Source organism: Phodopus roborovskii, unplaced genomic scaffold (assembly GCF_943737965.1).
Source record: "Phodopus roborovskii unplaced genomic scaffold, PHOROB, whole genome shotgun sequence".
In the NCBI taxonomy this organism is placed as follows: domain Eukaryota; kingdom Metazoa; phylum Chordata; class Mammalia; order Rodentia; family Cricetidae; genus Phodopus; species Phodopus roborovskii.
The window spans coordinates 7,423,043-7,440,559 of NW_026126599.1; the positions used below are offsets into that span (position 1 = coordinate 7,423,043).

General features: G+C 42.3%; 1 protein-coding gene across 1 annotated transcript in view; it reads left to right on the top strand.

Moving 5' to 3' along the window:
• The first annotated feature begins 2,665 nt into the window (after window positions 1-2,665).
• Window positions 2,666-17,517, top strand: part of Stard13 (StAR related lipid transfer domain containing 13) — a 370,724-nt gene continuing 355,872 nt past the window's right edge. The window contains exon 1 of the mRNA XM_051205448.1: window positions 2,666-2,779. The gene's annotated coding sequence lies outside the window, so the exon portion shown is untranslated. The remainder of the gene's footprint in view (window positions 2,780-17,517) is intronic.

Here is a 17,517-nt window from a genome sequence, read left to right on the forward strand (position 1 = left end):
TCATCCAACCTACGAAATTAGAACGTAATAAGACGAATGTTTCAGGCTGGCAGGTGAAGGTGCCACTGCTGAACTTGACTGTCTGAGTTTGATAATCAGGACCCACATGGTGGAAGCAGAGAACCAACTCCCTCAAGTTGTCATCTGATATTCACGTATGTGCCATAGCATGTGCATGTGTGCATATGCACGTGTGCACACACACCACACATATACACACACTAATAAAACATAACCTAAAATAAGTTTTAAAATGGGTATTTTAATCTACTACTTGGTTGTGAAGCAATGAATATATTTATCAGTTTCTCAAATAGTTAATAGAGTCTTGTGGCTAAGATAAACTTAATTCAGTTGGAATCTTGTGTGCTCTCTGTTTTTAAATTTGTGGTCGTAGCTCTGTTTAGTTAGCTCCAAAACTCCATGGGAGGAATTGTTTCTACCCACCCTACTCTTTGTTTCCTCCACCTTCGGGACAGTGTGTGCAGCTCTTGTCCCTGTTCCCAATCCCATTACCATAAAAGTAAGTGAATTATCTTTTCTTTCCTTCTTAGGAAAACATATTTAGATCTCCTTTTTCAAAGGTTCACCTCAATACCATATTGAGTTAATTTCATATATAACACACACACTACAGAAGTCTGTTACTAGCTTTTTATTGATTATTTATTAAACCAATATTTACCAAACCGCTTATATATGTCAAGTATGTTGTGTTAGTTGGTTTCTAGAGAGAGAGAAGAGCTCAGAGAGAGAGAGTGTGTGTGTGTGTGTGTATGTCAACAAATTTACACTTGTGTGAGGTAGACATACAGGCTGACAAAGAGTCTAAACACAGTTTGAGGTAGAGCAAAGGGAAGAACAGTCATAAGGAAGGTTCACGGCAATTTCCTAGAAATGGTTCAGGCTGGAGTCAAGCAGTGATAGACTGGAGGCATTGCCTACCCATCTATTGCTAAATTCCTTCCTGGGAGTGAGACTTAAGCAATGTCCACTCCCTTCCCTAAGGTTTCATTGACAAAAGGAGGCACCAGCTGCACCTGTAAAGCCTTACCCAGCAGAGATGAGTGAGTCCCATAGCTGCATAGATGGAACTCCCCAGTGGCATCTACAGGACAAACTCAATCTGAAGATGTAATTTCTTTGATATTCTTGGTGTTTGTAAGTATTTTGAATAGGTTGCCCACATATTAAAATCCAGGAGATTTTTCATGAAAACCTAAATTCTTGTCATAAAATTTAGGAGAGTTTGCAAAATCTCGATGTAACCCATGTTCCAACCGGGAAAGCTACAGTGTATCATGACCTCCAGCTCCCCCTGAGCACCTCCTAGTGGGCTGCACCTCAAACCCTGAAAATATCTGATTTCTCACCCTTAAATAAGCCCCACTCATTCATTCTTAGAAGCAGACAAAAAGACATTTCCAAACTTAATGTTGACTGTTCGTACAACCAGACAGAGCTGGCTCTTGAACTGGGGTCTTTTTGTTCAACAAGTTCTGCTTGTCTCTTTCTTCCGTCTTCCCCTTGCTTCTCACCAGGATGATACACTTCTGGCAGCAGGCCAGAAAGACTGAGCAAAGCCAAAACCCACCCAAAGAATTAGTACGGCTTTAGCCTTAACACTTTTTATTTTACTTTTTATGGCACCTTTTTATGGCAGATAGATTAATACCCAGATAAGAAAAGTAAAAGTTAAGTGTTTTTCTGATCACTGTACTCTATTATTCTGGAAGGTGTGTATACCCTCCTCACAGTGACTTCTTGGTGGGAAGAGACAACTTGGCATCCTCTGTTAATTTCATCTAATGATTTTACATCATAAATAAATACATTCTAATTAATTAAGTTCTTCTCAGTTAGATCAGTGCCTCCCACCCTCCCCCCACCCCAGTCCACCCCCTAACCTCTCCCCCCAATCCACTTCCTCTCCCCTCCCCCCAGAAAAGTGCAGTCCTCCTATGTATACCAGCCAGCCATGGCACCCCCACCCCAAGCCTGCACAAGGCAACCCAGTAGGAGAAAAGGGTCCTCAAAGCAGGGAACGGAGTCAGAGACAGCCCCTGCTCCAACTCTTAGGAGTCTCACAAGAGGGTCAAGCTACACAACTATAACACAAATGGGGAGGACCTAAGTCAGTCCCATGCAAGCTCTCTGGTTGGCGGTTCTGTCTCTGTGAGCCCCTATGAGCTCAGGTCAGTTGATTCTGTGAGTTTTCTTGTGGTGTCCTTAGCCCCTCTGGCTTCCACAATTCTTCCCTCCCTCTTCCACAGGATTGCCCGAGGTCTGCCTACTGTTTGGCTGTGGGTCTTTGCATCTGTTTCCATCAGTGGCTGGGTGAAGCCTCTCCGATGGCCACTGGGTGAGCACTGATCAATCTATGAGTAGAGCAGAATATAATTTCCTCTTTATTTTCAATGAGTGAAAGGCACAGCTAACAAAAGCAAGAAGACTTCAGACTGGCGAGAGTTTCTTAGAACTCTTCTTCCCCCTCAAGAGATGCTCGGGACCTCACAATAGGATGCTTTGTGTGACACAGGCCAAGTTCACTTGGCACCTCTGCCCCAGAGAGTATGTGCAGACTTGGACTGGCTTCCAGGGAAGCCACTACCCACATGTGCGGTGTGGCTTCCCTATTGGTGTTCAACAAGAGGGGGCTGGTTCCTCCTGAGGAGCTTGAGTGCTTTGACAGATGAAGCTTGGGTGCAAGAAAATGAATCCTGCACCTTGGCATCCTGCTTTTCAACTTGAGAGACCTCGGTGGAGCTGAAGTTGTAAGGTAAGCAGAGCTCTTGGCCACAACCCTTGAACTCTGAAACTGAGATGATTTGAAGAAACTTTTTTTTTTTCTTCATGTGAAACTTGAGCGGGCTTCTGCTTAGCCTCCTGCCTTTAAGAATAACAGCTCATTGTCAAATGTGCACACATAGCTCTTATTCAAAACAGAAAAAAGTCGCTGCTTTCGAAATAAAAACTCTTCTGTGACAAAATGAGTGTACAGAGCTGTTGGACTTCAGGCACGTGTGGTGTGGAGGCGTCCACAGAACACTGGTTTTTCTCTCTGCTCTTAGCCCATGCAATCAGTTTGCTTTAAAAGGGATCAAGTTGTCTCTGCCACTTGAGATTGAGTCTGGTACAAGTGAGAAATCCTGAGGAATTATAACCAAATGTCATTCCAGGTCTGTAGTTCTTTTTTCTAAAGTCATGTGGTGTTTGCTTAGGCGTGTTGAGGCTGGGGGGGGATGTAGGGGGGTAGGGGTAGGGGGTCAAGCCGTGATGCCTCATTGGGTGCTGCTCTGCATTGAGATTGTGGCAAATTAAACTGGGAAGCTGGGAATTGCCAAAATGCAGACTAAAAGCCAGGGATTTGTCCAACATGGAATGTCAGAATTGTCTAATGTTAACAAAGTCCAACCTTTCTGGAGAGATGTCCAGAAACTCTTAATGTGTTTGTTCATGTTTGACCTGACTCAATGCTTGTCACTAACTGGTCTACAGAGAATATCTCTGTGAAGTAATTTCCTGTATGTTAGATGTTGCCTCTTCTGCCTTTTCTCTAGATGTCTTGAAAGAAAAGATAGGCTTTGATCAAGCTGACTGTGTTAATTCTTTGTCAGCATATTCCTCCTCTCCTACCTGGCCTTTTCAGATACAAGGCAACCGTATTCACAGTGAAGTCTCCCTGTGATTGCCACCCTGGCTCCGGCTCCCCCCACCCCAAGCAATGCACACCTGTCTGCATCCCCATCTCCCTTGACACAAATCACAGTCCTGCCAATGTTGCCTTTGACACTGTGCCAGTGGTTTATATTCACATATAAGTCCATATTCCTGTGAGATGGGCTCCCTCCTGGGTGCAGACTAAGAGCGAGCCTTGGCAGCTGTTCTGTCTAAAACCTAAAGGTGTCATCTTGTGGGGATTTAGCCTGCTTCCCATTTTGTTCACTCCAGGCCTTTTTCTTCCAGGATGTATCCAGGGTGTGCCTGTTACTTTTTACATAGATAAATAAGAGAACTTCTGTAACCCTCACTCATTTAAAGGATGTGGAGTCCCTGAGGTTGAGAGTCCTCTGAGGCTTTTTCTTTCTTTCTTCTTTTTTTTTCTTACTCTGCTTTTTGTTAGTTAAGCACATACTTCTTAAAACAGTGTAAGTATGAGGCTAAATGTTCTCTAGGAGGTCAAACTGTTGGATTTTTCACCCAGGCACCCACAATGGAAACTCTGAAGACAGTCAGTGGGCTTGATATTCCAACGTGACATATGTTATGTCATTCAGGAAGATCACTCTCTTACGCTGTTCACATTTTGGTTGTCCCTAGACTGTGCTCAGAGGCTAATTTTTCTGCATGGGAATGTTTGGGGAACAGTCTCCAAAATGTAGACCATGACACTGGTTAAATACTAGGCACAAGAATTCCCTGATGTGGGCCCAGAGAGATGGCCCTTGCAGAGGACCTGGGTTCAGTTCCCAGCACCCACAAGGTGCTAAGCTATCCTTAGTTCTAGTTCCAGGGATCTGATGCTCTCTTCTGGCTCTATGGGCACCAGGTACCATGGGTGTGCGCATATATATACATATATGTATGTATATATATGCGCAGACAAACATGAATGCACATAAATAAATAATAAGATTCCCTGTTCTGATGAAATTTCCACTGCCCTAGAGTCACTCTTAAAGATGTTATCATTTGTCTCATGTTCTTACTATTTATTTTTATAGTCAGATGAGCAAAAGGCTGAAAAGATAGCTAATTTTAATGATCAGGAGTCCATGCCCTATCAGATGAATTCTTCCCACCATCCTCTAAGTTTTCTCTTAGATGGCGCAGGAATATGAGTCTGTGAGAACTAACCCTGAGAAATATGATTTCATTTTGAACACATTCTAGGCACATGACAACTATTACCTAAAGTGGGTCCTTTATAGACAAGATGAAAAATAGGTGAAATGCCTGTCCTATTTAATATACATTAGACAAAATGAGCCAGGAGGGCTCACACTAAGAGGGCTCACAAGGAGCTTCTTGGCAATTTCTGAGCACTTCCAGGGAACCTCACACACAGAGATCAGCAGCAGCAGCAGCAGCACTTACCCTGCAATCAGCTGATCTTTACAATGACAGAAACACCAGAAAAACGGGCCAAGGCAAAGGAACAGCACTGCTAATCCTATGGGGAGGGAGAATGGCAGATGCGTGTAACATCGTTGATTCTAGCAATTCTACTTTTGTAGAAGTTGAGCAATTTCCTTGACATTCAGTCAGTGTGAAGTTCTTGGAGGCAAATGCTTGGTCAGCATCCTAACTTGGATTGTCAGCATTTGTTTTTAAGTAGGAGACTGTTCCTTATTGGTGTTGAAAGAATGGATGCACGTGTTCAATTTCCTCAAATTGGCAGTGCCCTAAATGCATCATTAAAGGGATGGTTTGTGGACTAGCAAGAGAGACGGCAGTGAGGCCCTAAAATCTAGCACAGATTCACTAAGAAAAGAACTGCCACAACACTCACAATTTGTTTTTTTGTTCATTTGTTTGGTTTTGTTCTTTGGTCATTAGTATGGAACTAACCTGGTAGACAGGAAGCACATTATTTAGCCCTCAAACCAAGTGTCAACATAAAATATTAGTTGAGCCGGCAGTGGTGGCACACTTCTTTAATCCTAGCACTCAGGAGACAGAGACAGGCAGATCTCTTGTGAGTTTGAGGCCAGCCTGGTCTACAGAGTGAGTTCCAGGACAGCTGGCCTGGCCTGTCTTGAAAAACACAAACAAACAACAAAACAAATAAGCATTAGTTGAAGATTAGTATCTTCTGCTGGGTCAAAGTGTATGAGATAAAACACGGGGTGGCTTTGCAAGGCCTTCTTTGACATTGGTTGACAATCCTGAGTTCTTTCTCATTGTTCACTCTAGTACATGACTGCCAATTTTTCTTCAGTCACTCTCCCTGTATTGTGAAAAGTTTGGATGCTTCAGAACCTCCTCAGGGACCAATAACCAGAAATGAGTTCAGTGGTTCAACTATTTTCCATGACTTACATGTCAATCAACTTAAGAAATGCATGATCATTATGAGGAAATAAGAACTATAAATGCAAACTAGAAAAATCACATCACATTCCACTCGAATGAAGAGCATGGGTGGACAGGGCTTCCCATATGCTTTTCTGGGGACTTTGCCTGACATCTTTCCTACTTTCTGGCACTTGGACACTCACATATTTTAAAATGACTTCCTGACAGTTAGACACTTGCATTCTTCCAAATAAACTAACGAACTTCAGATTGTTTTGATTATCCCACAGTATAAATGATGCCTGATTAAAAAATATCTGGCTAGAAATGAATTAGGGATAACAAAAGCAGGAGCTGGAGAGATGGCTCAGTGGTCACGAACACTGACTGCTCTTGCAGAAGACCTGAGTCCAGTTCCCAGCCCCACATGGTGGCTCACAAGTGTCTGTAATTCTGCTTTCAGAGGATCTGACACCCTCATCTGGCCTCCATCGGCACCAGGCATGTACATGGTGCACATACAGGCATGTAGGCAAAACACTCATGCATATAAAACAAAGTAAATGAATCTTTTTTAAAAATTAATGAAAAGCAAAAGAAAGCATAGATGAAAACATATAGTGACAATTTGCTGATAATTCTCTCTAGTATTATATGACAAAGTTTAAAAGACACTAAATGGCATCATCCTTTTTTAACCAGATGATATTCTGTTTTTAAACATTTATTTATTTATTTATTTATTTATTTATTTATTTATTTATTATGTCTACAGTGTTATGTCTGCAAATATGCCTGCACACCAGAAGAAGGCACCAGATCTCATTATAGATGGTTGTGAGCCCACTGTTTGGGTGCTGGGAATTAAACTCAGAATCTCTGGAAGAGCAGCCAATGTTCTTAACCTCTGAGCCATCTCTCCAGCCTACTAGATGGCATTCTTAATCACTTCTTTGGGTATATGTGTGAGTGTGTGTGTGTGTCTGGCCAAACTAGTGGAAAATGATAGTTCAAGGAAATGCAATAGACACAACACACTTGAACTTGAGTGACATGTTAACTCTATTCTGGTATTATTGGACAACAGCTCAGGACACAGAGTTGAGCAGGTTATCACATTCAGAGGAACAAATAGCAACCTGGGTCAGGTGAGGTGACTTACAACAAAATTCTGTTTTTAATCCTTCCTTAAATGCCTATCTACCAGTGTTTTGAATACATATGTTTAATAAATACCTAGAGATAAAACTTATAAAAATATGTTCATCTGTGACCAAGATGAAAATCCAGACACATCTTAACAGGATGTAATAACAAAACTGTAACAGTGAGAAATATAAGATCATTTCTGTGTTCCCTAAAGGGGAAAAAAAAAAGCAGATTACAGAATGCCTCAATGAAGTGCAGCTTGGTTTTTGGTGACATTATCAGAAATGTAAGGAGTATTGGGATATGCTGCATGCCACAACCCATGCCAATGATGGCCTGTGTCATAGCTCCACACCCCGTGTGACTTTCATTGCTTAAAAGAACACATGGCAAAGTTCAGTTTTCCTGAGAGCCAATCCAGGTGACTTCTCACTCTAGAAGTGCTTTTGACTAAGTATTGCTGAGGCCTCTGGAGGTAAATACAGGCACAGTATGAGTCGGCCTGCCAGGGCAGGAGTAATCTTTGAATCTCACACATGCAAACAACAGTGATTAGATTTTGTAACAAGCCAGGACTATTCAGGGAAAGGACCATATGAAAAACACCCTTCATACTATGGCAAAGAGCACGGGCAATGTTCCAGATGGTGTAAAAGCTGTAGGCTGTGCATGTCAAGAGGCCCATCTGAGCTCCCAGAGATGCCTGCTTCACGGCCTGAGTCCAGGCAGCAGCTGGACTGGGCTGAAGAAGCTGTGAGCCTTGTCTCATGTGGATTGAAGACCTGGGAGGGAAGGGAGGCCACTTTCTGTGGCTTGCCCTGCTGCTGGCTCTGTTCACTCTCAATGCGGAGGTATCTGGGTTCCTTTTTGGTTTGTTTCATTTCCTGTCACCTTCATCTGTTGGCCACTGGCTGGAGGCTCTTTTACTCTGACTCTCAGAGAGGTGGGATTTCTATTGCTGCTTATGTGGAGTAACTAAAGAAAGCCGACGCCTGATTGTGACTTAGGAATACAGGCGTTGGCACTCACTTGCCAGTTCAGAAAAATGCCTTTAACTTCTCTCTGGCTACAAATAGAGATGTGAAGGTTCTTTAGAAGATTAAACAGTGCATGGCAGGCTACTTGATACAATCCTGGACCATCCAACGTAAACACCAGTTGCTAGTGTGACTGGTTTTAATTATCATCTCTTCCAACACTTTGCTCATTAAGCTGAGTGAATATTGATTTGAAGGAGAACATGACCTTTAGGACTAGAAGCAATTACAAAAACCTGCCACTCAGAAGAAAGACTAAGAGTCAGTTGTGAGCATCATCTGTCACCCACAGTCCCAGCAAACACAGACGTTAGTGTACTCTGGAACAGTGGTTCTCAACCTGTGGGTCTCAACCCCTGGTGGGGGGGGGTTCAAATGACCCTTTCACAGGGGTTGCCTAAGACCATCAGAAAACACAGATATTAAATCACAATTCATAACAGTAGTGGAATTACAGTTATAAAGTAGCAGCTGCACTGAAGGGTCCCAGCATTAGGAAGGTTGAGAAGCACTGCTCTGGAGCTTTGTACTGGAGGCATGGGGACACCTTGGAGTACACCAGAGGTCAGTCTTATTCCCTGAAGCTCTGTCACTGTAAGAGGTCACTGTCCCATCCTTGAACTTCTAAGAGAGTGGTGTAAGCACACATCCAAGTGCCATCCAGCCTGAACACTTTCCAGTTCATGCTAGCCCCATCCACATTCTCCCTCAGCACCCACCACCAGATCCCCTACGAAGTGAATCCAAAACAGCCTCTTTTCATCTATAAATAATTCAGTTTATGTCTCCAATAAAAAAAAACCCTCAGGACTTGGTTTTAGCACTTCCATTTTTCCTAAGGCTTCATTTTTTTTTAATGTTTTCAAATGGATAGTTGAAGCAATTCAGTCCAAAGTATTTCAGGGCAACAATAACTCAGTATCCTTTAAATGGGGTCATTTTGTACTGGATCATATGAAAAATTTTTTTACTAATTTCAGAGTTTTCAGGCTCTTCTTTCCATGTCTGAAGTTGGGGTGTCTCTTACAATGATGCAATGATGTTTAACTAATAATGTGGTTTTTCCTGCTTGGTTCAGTTCAACAATTCATCTCTCAGAGGATGGTGTTTTAGGAATGGAGTATAAGTGAATATGTACCTAAAACTACCTGCCTAGATGCCTATTTGCACATTTTCTTGTACGTATCCACAAAAATAACAAAATGAAACACATTTAAAGAAAACAGTGTACAAGTCCTAAGACAGTGTTATTTTAGAGAGAGAGAAAAAGAAAGAGAGAAAGAGATAGAGAGGGAGAGAGAGACAGAGAGAGAGAGAAAGAGAGAGAGACTAGCACATAAGTAGATTTTAGAGGTTAGCCTCAAGTGTCAATCCTCAGCATCTTGGGTTCAATCTGGAGATCCTGGCAAAGGTGTCAGAACTGAGCAGGTGTTTTATCCCTGGAGGTACAGAGCATGTCCAGTGTGGAATGTGAAGTCTGAACTGCCAAGATAAAGTTATCTCTCTGTCAGTGATATCCTCTCTATCCGCATAGCTTGCTAAAGGAGTGTAGCAGGGGTGCTAAGGTATGGTGAATGTAACCAGAGATGGAAAGGAGGAAGCGAGGTGACTCCAGGGCTCTGGGACACATGTGATTTAGTGAAAAGGAAACAGCTGGGGACTTGCTGTGACCACACTGCTCCTGTGTTAGCTAATCTGACTGTCAAGCACGGCCTTGTATGTTTTTAGTACTGCATGGTGAAGAAGAAAACTTAGAGTTGTCTGGTGTGATAGTGGACCTGAGACTAGCTTGTGGCTTAGGAATGAATGATCAGCTAACAGTTTGCCAAGCCTCATTGTCCTGAGATTTAAAGAGAACCATCTAAAGAGCTCACTGGATATATTGGGGGCAGAGCAGGGATTTTCAGCTCTTCTTGCTCGCTGCCTCATCTTGAGAAGCCAGGGCAGCATCTGACTCGTGTTCAGGCTTCTGAAGACACTAAACCCGAGACTGATGCGGAGAGGGATGTCATTTACTCCCACTAGTGCAGATGAACTAAGAGTGTTCATTAAATGCCATGTATAGATATTTCCCATACATGCAATCGATGGGGCACTTTTCAAACAGGCTCTGGTTTTACTGTGGTTAATAGAACATTTGAAAAACATGTAATTAACATCATGTAGCACATTGTGAAGACTCTAAGTACTTTGACAAGCTAATTAAATATTTACAACTATATAGGCTATAGATGCTGAAACTGTTTTTGGATATATATATGTATACATATATATATATATATATATGTATATATATATATATATATATATATGGAAAATGAGGTAAAGAAAGCTGCATGCCATTCAAATATAAGTGTCTAGCTACCAACTGTTCTGAACTGCCAGGCTGTATAATCTTACCAAGCACCTCCTTTAGCTTAAGCTAAAATTATGAATAAAGTCACTTCCCACCCCTGAACACTATGATTCTATATAGTCCATTCTGCTCATTAACTTTAAGACAGCAGTCCACGGTGGAGTCAGAGACCGATTTGAGATTGTATTGGGATCCAAGAGGTACCCTGCAAAGTTCCCTCTACTTAGAGGTTAGGAAGGCAAGGAATGCAGTCCCCAGGAATTTTACCCAAAGTCCAGGTCATGAATGCTTCTGGGTCCATTTTAACTGCAGCCCCTTTCTTCAGTGGCAGGTCAGAGGTCATGTTCTGCCATGGTTAGTTACAGGTCAATCACACAGTCCACAGACACTTTAATCCAGTAGCTTGGGCTGAAGCAGCCAAGTGACACTGATTAATGACCTTCCCTCTTGGGAACCTCATTAAGCAAAATCACAACACCCAGAAGAGTGCTGGAGAGGTAGGACTTGGAATTCATCTTCTTTTAGGTGTGATCATTCCCTTTCCTCCCATTTCAGATCAAGCCCTTTCTGGGCAATGGCCTCTGACAGCCATAGAGCATCCAGTTAGTTAAATAACATTAGTTAGTCTCATTATGGGAAGAAGAAGAGAAAAACCTGAACAAAGAAGCATTTCATCTTGCAAGAGAAAATACTTCCCAGGTAGTGATTACTCCACCATCTGAGATAATCCTATTAGGCATTGCCTTTCATTGCACTTCACCAAAGGAGCTGCCATCAGACAGGGAGAAAAACATGGTGTTCATCAGTGCAGCTGCTGGTCCAAAGGGATAGCTTAAGTGGCCAGATAGAAATCCCACACCACAGAAGAGCAGAATTTATGTTCTCTCTCAACAATAACCAGGCTGAGTATTAGCATAGTGTTTTCCCTCAGTTTGATGGCTTCCTGCATATTCTGTAGCATTAAGTGAAGAATTCATGTGTGTGTGTGTGTGTGTGTGTGTGTGTGTGTGTGTGTGTGTGTGTAAGCTTGGGTATGCATTCACAGGTGGAGATCAGAAGTCAATCTCACATGTCATTCTTTGTGACAGACATCTAGACATCTAGAAACCCATGGTTTCTACTAGAATCTCACCAAGTATGCTGGTCTGATTGGTGATGAGTCTCAGGAGCTGGCCTGTCTGTCTCCCCAACACTGGGCTTACAAACACATGCCATCTCGATGTGTACGTGGAACTTGCTGGTGTTCATCTGTCTAGGTTTTAAGTTATTTCTCCATGAATAAACATCTATTCGGCCTATTTGTTTATCCTGATCCTTATTTAACTGCAATAACGAGGCCCATCTGCCTAGGGATGGCACTGCCCATAGTGGGCTGGACCCTCCTACATCAATGAGAAACCAAGAAAATGCCCCCTCCAATATGACCCCCAGCTAATCTGATGGAGGCAATTTCCTCGGTCGAGTTTCCCTCCTCCCAGATGTGTAACGTTGACAGCCAACGTTGGTCATCACAGCTATTAAAGTTCAAAGCTGACAACGGATGTGTCCCCAACTGATGAGGCAACCACATGAGAGGTGGGTCGAGTCTGGAACTTAGGTCAGCGAGAGAACTGAAGAACACTACTAAATGCAGGACATCCAGCAAACTGTGAATTCACCGAATCCACGGAGAGGCACACGTTTTTAGAGCTCACCTCTGATGCAATTCACTGTGCATGGGGCCTAGGCTGTTGATCTGCTCAGTGACTCAGACCACACTGAACACTACTAAATATGCCAGTGTGGTATCTGGTGTGATACTGGCTTCATCTGGAAGTCTCTCCACTAAGTGTCAGGTGAAAAACTGGTGGCATGGGCCATAAAATCCCTCTGCTCTCGCTGAGGAGAGATCAGGGCAAACAGGAACTCACCACTACCTCTGTACAAACACCTCCCTCTCCTCTTTCTCCTCTCGCTTCCTCTCTCTCACACACAATACTAATAGATAATTGCTTTCATTATTAATTGTGAGAAGCAATGGTCCTCATATCACAACAAGGGCACTAGAGATTCAAGGAAGAGAAACTAAGCATTTCATAGGTGTCAGCCTAGCACAGCAGGTGGGCTGACTGGGCACATCAAATAGTATATAAACCCTAGTGTGCACCCATTGTCCCTCTTTTTAATGATCTCATTGATGCATTAGAACTTCTCCCAAAAAATACTCCTAGCAATTCTTACCAGTAAGTCTCCTTCTCGTGTGAGCAAATTATTCATTCTTTTAAAATTTGTCCATGTATTTATTTGTGTATATGTTCACATGGGAGAGCTCATGCCTCAGTGAGCCTGTGATGGTCACAGGTAACTTGAGGGGTCCGTTTCTCTCCTTCCACCATGCGGGCTGTGAGGACCAAATTCAGGCCAGTCAGGCTTGGAGGCAAGTGCCTTTACCTGCTGAGCCATCTCACTAGGACAAAATCAACCATTCTTTCAACTGGATTTCAGTTGCATAATATTTAGAGTTTTGGTTAATGTGATTTTTTAAAATTACCTTTCTAGCAAATTATTGTTGTTTATACTCATCTACCAGAGAATAGCACTTAAATTTGTGTTAACCTCTCACTAATAATTACAGTCTGAGTTTAGAGAGACATTAGGGATTGTGTTGGTTTGCCTCATTTAAGCTGGGTAAAAGGGAAGAAAAGGATTCCTTTGCTTATGTTGAATTTCTAAAGCTTTCATAGTGGTGACGTGTCACAAAGTCATGTATGTACCTGGTTTCTCAGCATTGTTCTGGAGTGAGGACTAGGGCAAGGCCGAGCCAGTGGGGGATATAGTTTATCAAGGACCCCAGGACCAGACACTGGGAGGGCCAGGCCAAGAGCAGCCAAGAGTGAGATTTGAGTACTGCTCTTTCTATCAAAGCCTCCATCCCTCCAGTCAACTACCAAAGATTTTCCAGAAGGTAAAAATCAGGCTGACCATATTTCCAAAATGTCTGACTTCTTACTCGCCAAGGTAAAAACCACAAAATAAACTGGGGCTTTCAAACCATGCCTGGATGATTTACAGAAGTTTACCTGTTTTTAAATTTTCAATGCATTAATTTTGATCATTAAAGATCTTACTACGTTGGATTTGTTTGAGACTTGATTCATGTTGCATGAAATTTAACTTTTCGATGTGTACAGCCTGGTGATTCTACCTAGTCCAATCCCCACTGTTTCGTCATCACTGGTCGCCTTCACTGTTGTAAAGAGAAATGCCAATATAACTTCTAACACATTCTAAATGCTCACCCTCATAGGCCCAGGTAAATGTAGCCCTCACTCCCCACTGCAGATGTTTCACTTTGCAGCAGAGAATGGTTGCTACAGAGATCCACAACTGGCCAAATTGTAGAGACCAGTGACCCTGGAGTGCCCGCCGTAGGTATACCTAAGGCTCAGGGTGCATGGCAGAGGGGTAGAAAGGCAGTCGGGGCCAGGGGACTGTGGTGCCTGCCACTAGACATCATGTTTCAGATATGATGGGGATGCTCGAGCCTCGTGGCTGCCTAAACCAGTCCTGCATATGGGATTAGTGGCCATGTCATTGCAGATAGGGGCAATTACACAAGACCCCCCCCCCACCACTTAGATAAAGAGCTAAAGGAAATCAGTGGCTATTGAGAGAGGGAGAATAAGTCTTCATCAGGGACAAAGTTGTTGATAGATGTCCAATCTTAAATAGTCAGGCCTAAACACATGTGCATATGAGCAGCACTGAATGGGATTCTTAAGGTGTGTGTGTGTGTGTGTGTGTGTGTGTGTGTGTGTGTGTGTGTGTTACAGTGACTGTTGCAGAAGAAGCCGTGACATGGGAGGAGCTGGACGGGGGAGTAGAAGGAAGGAGGGTGAAAATGATGCAAATATAGTAGTTATGTATAAAATTATCTTAAAAAATAAAAGAATTTAAATAAAAAAACGCCACAGCTATTTGCAGTCATTCCCTGTTCTCCCATCCTGGCAACAGCTAACCCACCTACTGTCTCTGTGCCTGTGTCTGTCTACTCAGCAAAGTTCAAATAAATAAAGTGATGTAACACGCAGCCTTTGTGCCTGACTGCTGGATAATTGTATTTAGGTTTCATCACATCACATGTAATCCCCACTTGATTCTTTCTCAAGGACAATAACTTTTTTCAAAAAGATATACATATACATACCTAAAAATATGTGTAAGCAGAGAGAGAGAGTGAGAGGCTATATTGGTTATTTTTGTTGCTTGTTGCTGCAATAAACACCATGACCAAAAAGAACTTGGAGGAAAGGGGTTATTTGGCTTACAGGTTATAAGTTGATCATCGAAGGAAGCCAATGCACACACTCAAGGCAGGAGCTTGAAGCAGAGACCACAGACCAATGCTATTTACTGGCTCCCTCCTTCTCAATTGCTCACCCACCTTTCTTATAAGAACCCAGGCCTACCCTGCCTAGGAATGGCACCGCCCACAGTGGGCTTGGCTTTTCTACATCAACCAACAATAAAGAAAATGCCCCATAGATGCACCCTCAAGCTAATCCAATGGAGGCAATTCCTCAGTCAAAGTTCCTTCCTCCCAGATGTGTCAAGTTGACAATGTATTTTTGCAAAACCATCTTAGAACCAGAATTGCTGAATCATTTGGTAACCCTTCATGTCTAATTTTCTAAGTTAGGTTGAGTTCTTTTCCCAACATCACCATCCCACAGCGGTGCACGTTCCCACCAGCAATGCCTAAGTACGCCAATGTCTCCATACCCTCATCAACACTTGGCACTGCTTCAAACGAAGCCCATGCTCGTGGTTGTGAAGTGCTGTGTCACTATGGTTTGGATTTATCTCTCCCTGCTGACTCATGTGGTTGGGCATCCTGTCACCTGTATCTGGCCATCTGTATATTTCTGTGAGAGAAATGTCTTACAAACCTGTTGCCTGTCTTTAAATTGGATTGTTTATTTATTGTTGAACTTCAAGGAGAGTCTTTGCATATTTATCAAATCTGCAACTGGCAAACATTTCCCCGGCACCACAGTTTATCTTTTCCCTTTGTTAACTATGGAGGGCCGTTTGATGTGTTCTGCACTGTTTGAGTGTCCCTTTCCTCAAAGTCTTGGCACCGCTGGCACTGTGCTTCCTACCACTCTGATAATGTTCTCTGTGGCACAGTTTCCTTTCACCCATATTTTTTGACACGTGTTTTCATATCATATCTAAGCAATCCTGCTCCATGTAGACCTACAAGGCTTTATTCTTCCGACCTTACAAAGCAGTTCTGTGTTAGGGTCTACATTTCCGTATTTGTTCTCTCTTTTTTTTTTTTTTTTTTGACTTCATCCTTTAGCACATGACCCACTACCTTTCTTGTAAACCTTGAATGACCTTGGAGACCCCTCAAAATTAACTGAGCACCAATATGTTTGCTTGGTAGGCTTGCATCTGCAGTGTCAGTCATGTTCCAGGGGCTTCTGTACCCTTCCTTATGGCAGTCCCCCAGGGGTAGGTCTGTGCGTGTCCTTAAGTAGGTTCCCAGTGGTGGGTCTGTAACAAGCTTTAACATCAGGAAGTCCAAGGGCTTTAACGTTGTTTTTCTTTGAGATTACTTCGACTCTGACTCACATCATTCCCCTGTGAATTTTTGGACATGTCTCTAAATTTCTGCAGAACAAATAGTCCAGGTTTTGAGGGATTGCAACAAATTTGCATATCAATTTGAATAGTGCATCTTTAGTCATGTTAAGCCTCTAGTCCACCAACACAGGGAATCTCTCCAGTGACTTATTTAACTTCCTTTGTGGCATTTATAGCTGTCACCTGACATGTTTTTTGTTTATTTTTGAGATAGGTCTCTCTCTACACAGCCTAGCTGTCCTGAGAAGTGTTGTGTAGCATGCTGGCTTTGGATTCAGAGATCCACCTGCCTCTGCCTCCTAAGTGCTGAGATTAAAGGCATGCCCAGCTTTACCCGACATGTTTTATTATTTTGATGCTGGCTAAGTATATTGTACTATATACTATTACCATTAAATGTGTCAGAAGCTAAAAATGCAATAAATGGTATCATTAAAAATAGATGCTGAGTCTGGAGATATGGCTGAGTGGTTAAGAGCACTGGTTGCTCTCTTAGGGCTTGGGTTCCTTCCTAGCACCCAAACAGACATTAATAAACACAAGTAATAACAGTCCCAGGAGATCTGATACCCTCCTCTGGCCTCCATGGACACTACACACACATGGTACACAAACATACATGCAAGTAAGCACTCATATACATGAAGTAAAACTAACTAAAATAATTTAAGAAAACAAACATCATTGAAATATTTGCAGTAGATATTTGCACAATACATTGTACCATGAGATCCATTCTGTATCTCTTGAAAGTTGTTACTTTGCTCCCTGACATAAAGGAACTACAGTCAAGGATCTTGACCAAGAACTGTTTGGTTAGTGGCTTATTGGAATTAGCAGTGGATATAACTGACTTTAAACTGTATGTGATTAGTATAAATATTTTATGGTCTAGTAATCAATTTTGAACATAAGAATAATTTGGAATTCATGTTTTCTCATCCCATAAAACCATGAAACTAGTAGGGGTTTCAGTATATATAAAAATACATAGATTACAGGCTGGAGAGATGGCTCATTACTTAAGAATACTGGGCTACTCTTTCAGAGGCCCTGAGTTCAATTCTCAGCAACCACATGGTGGCTCACAACCTTCTGTTATGAGATCTGATGCTCTCCTCTTCTGGCATGTAGGCCCTATGTGTAGATGTATAAAATAAATAAATATTGTTTTTTAAAAAAAATACATAGATTACAAACCAAAAGCACAGTTAGCTGTGAGTATACAGTAGGCAATGCTGATCATAGTATAGAAACACAGAGAGTCTAGTTTATCCCAGTTCATATTTAAATGTGGTTTTTATCACACATGGATTTTTTTCATTG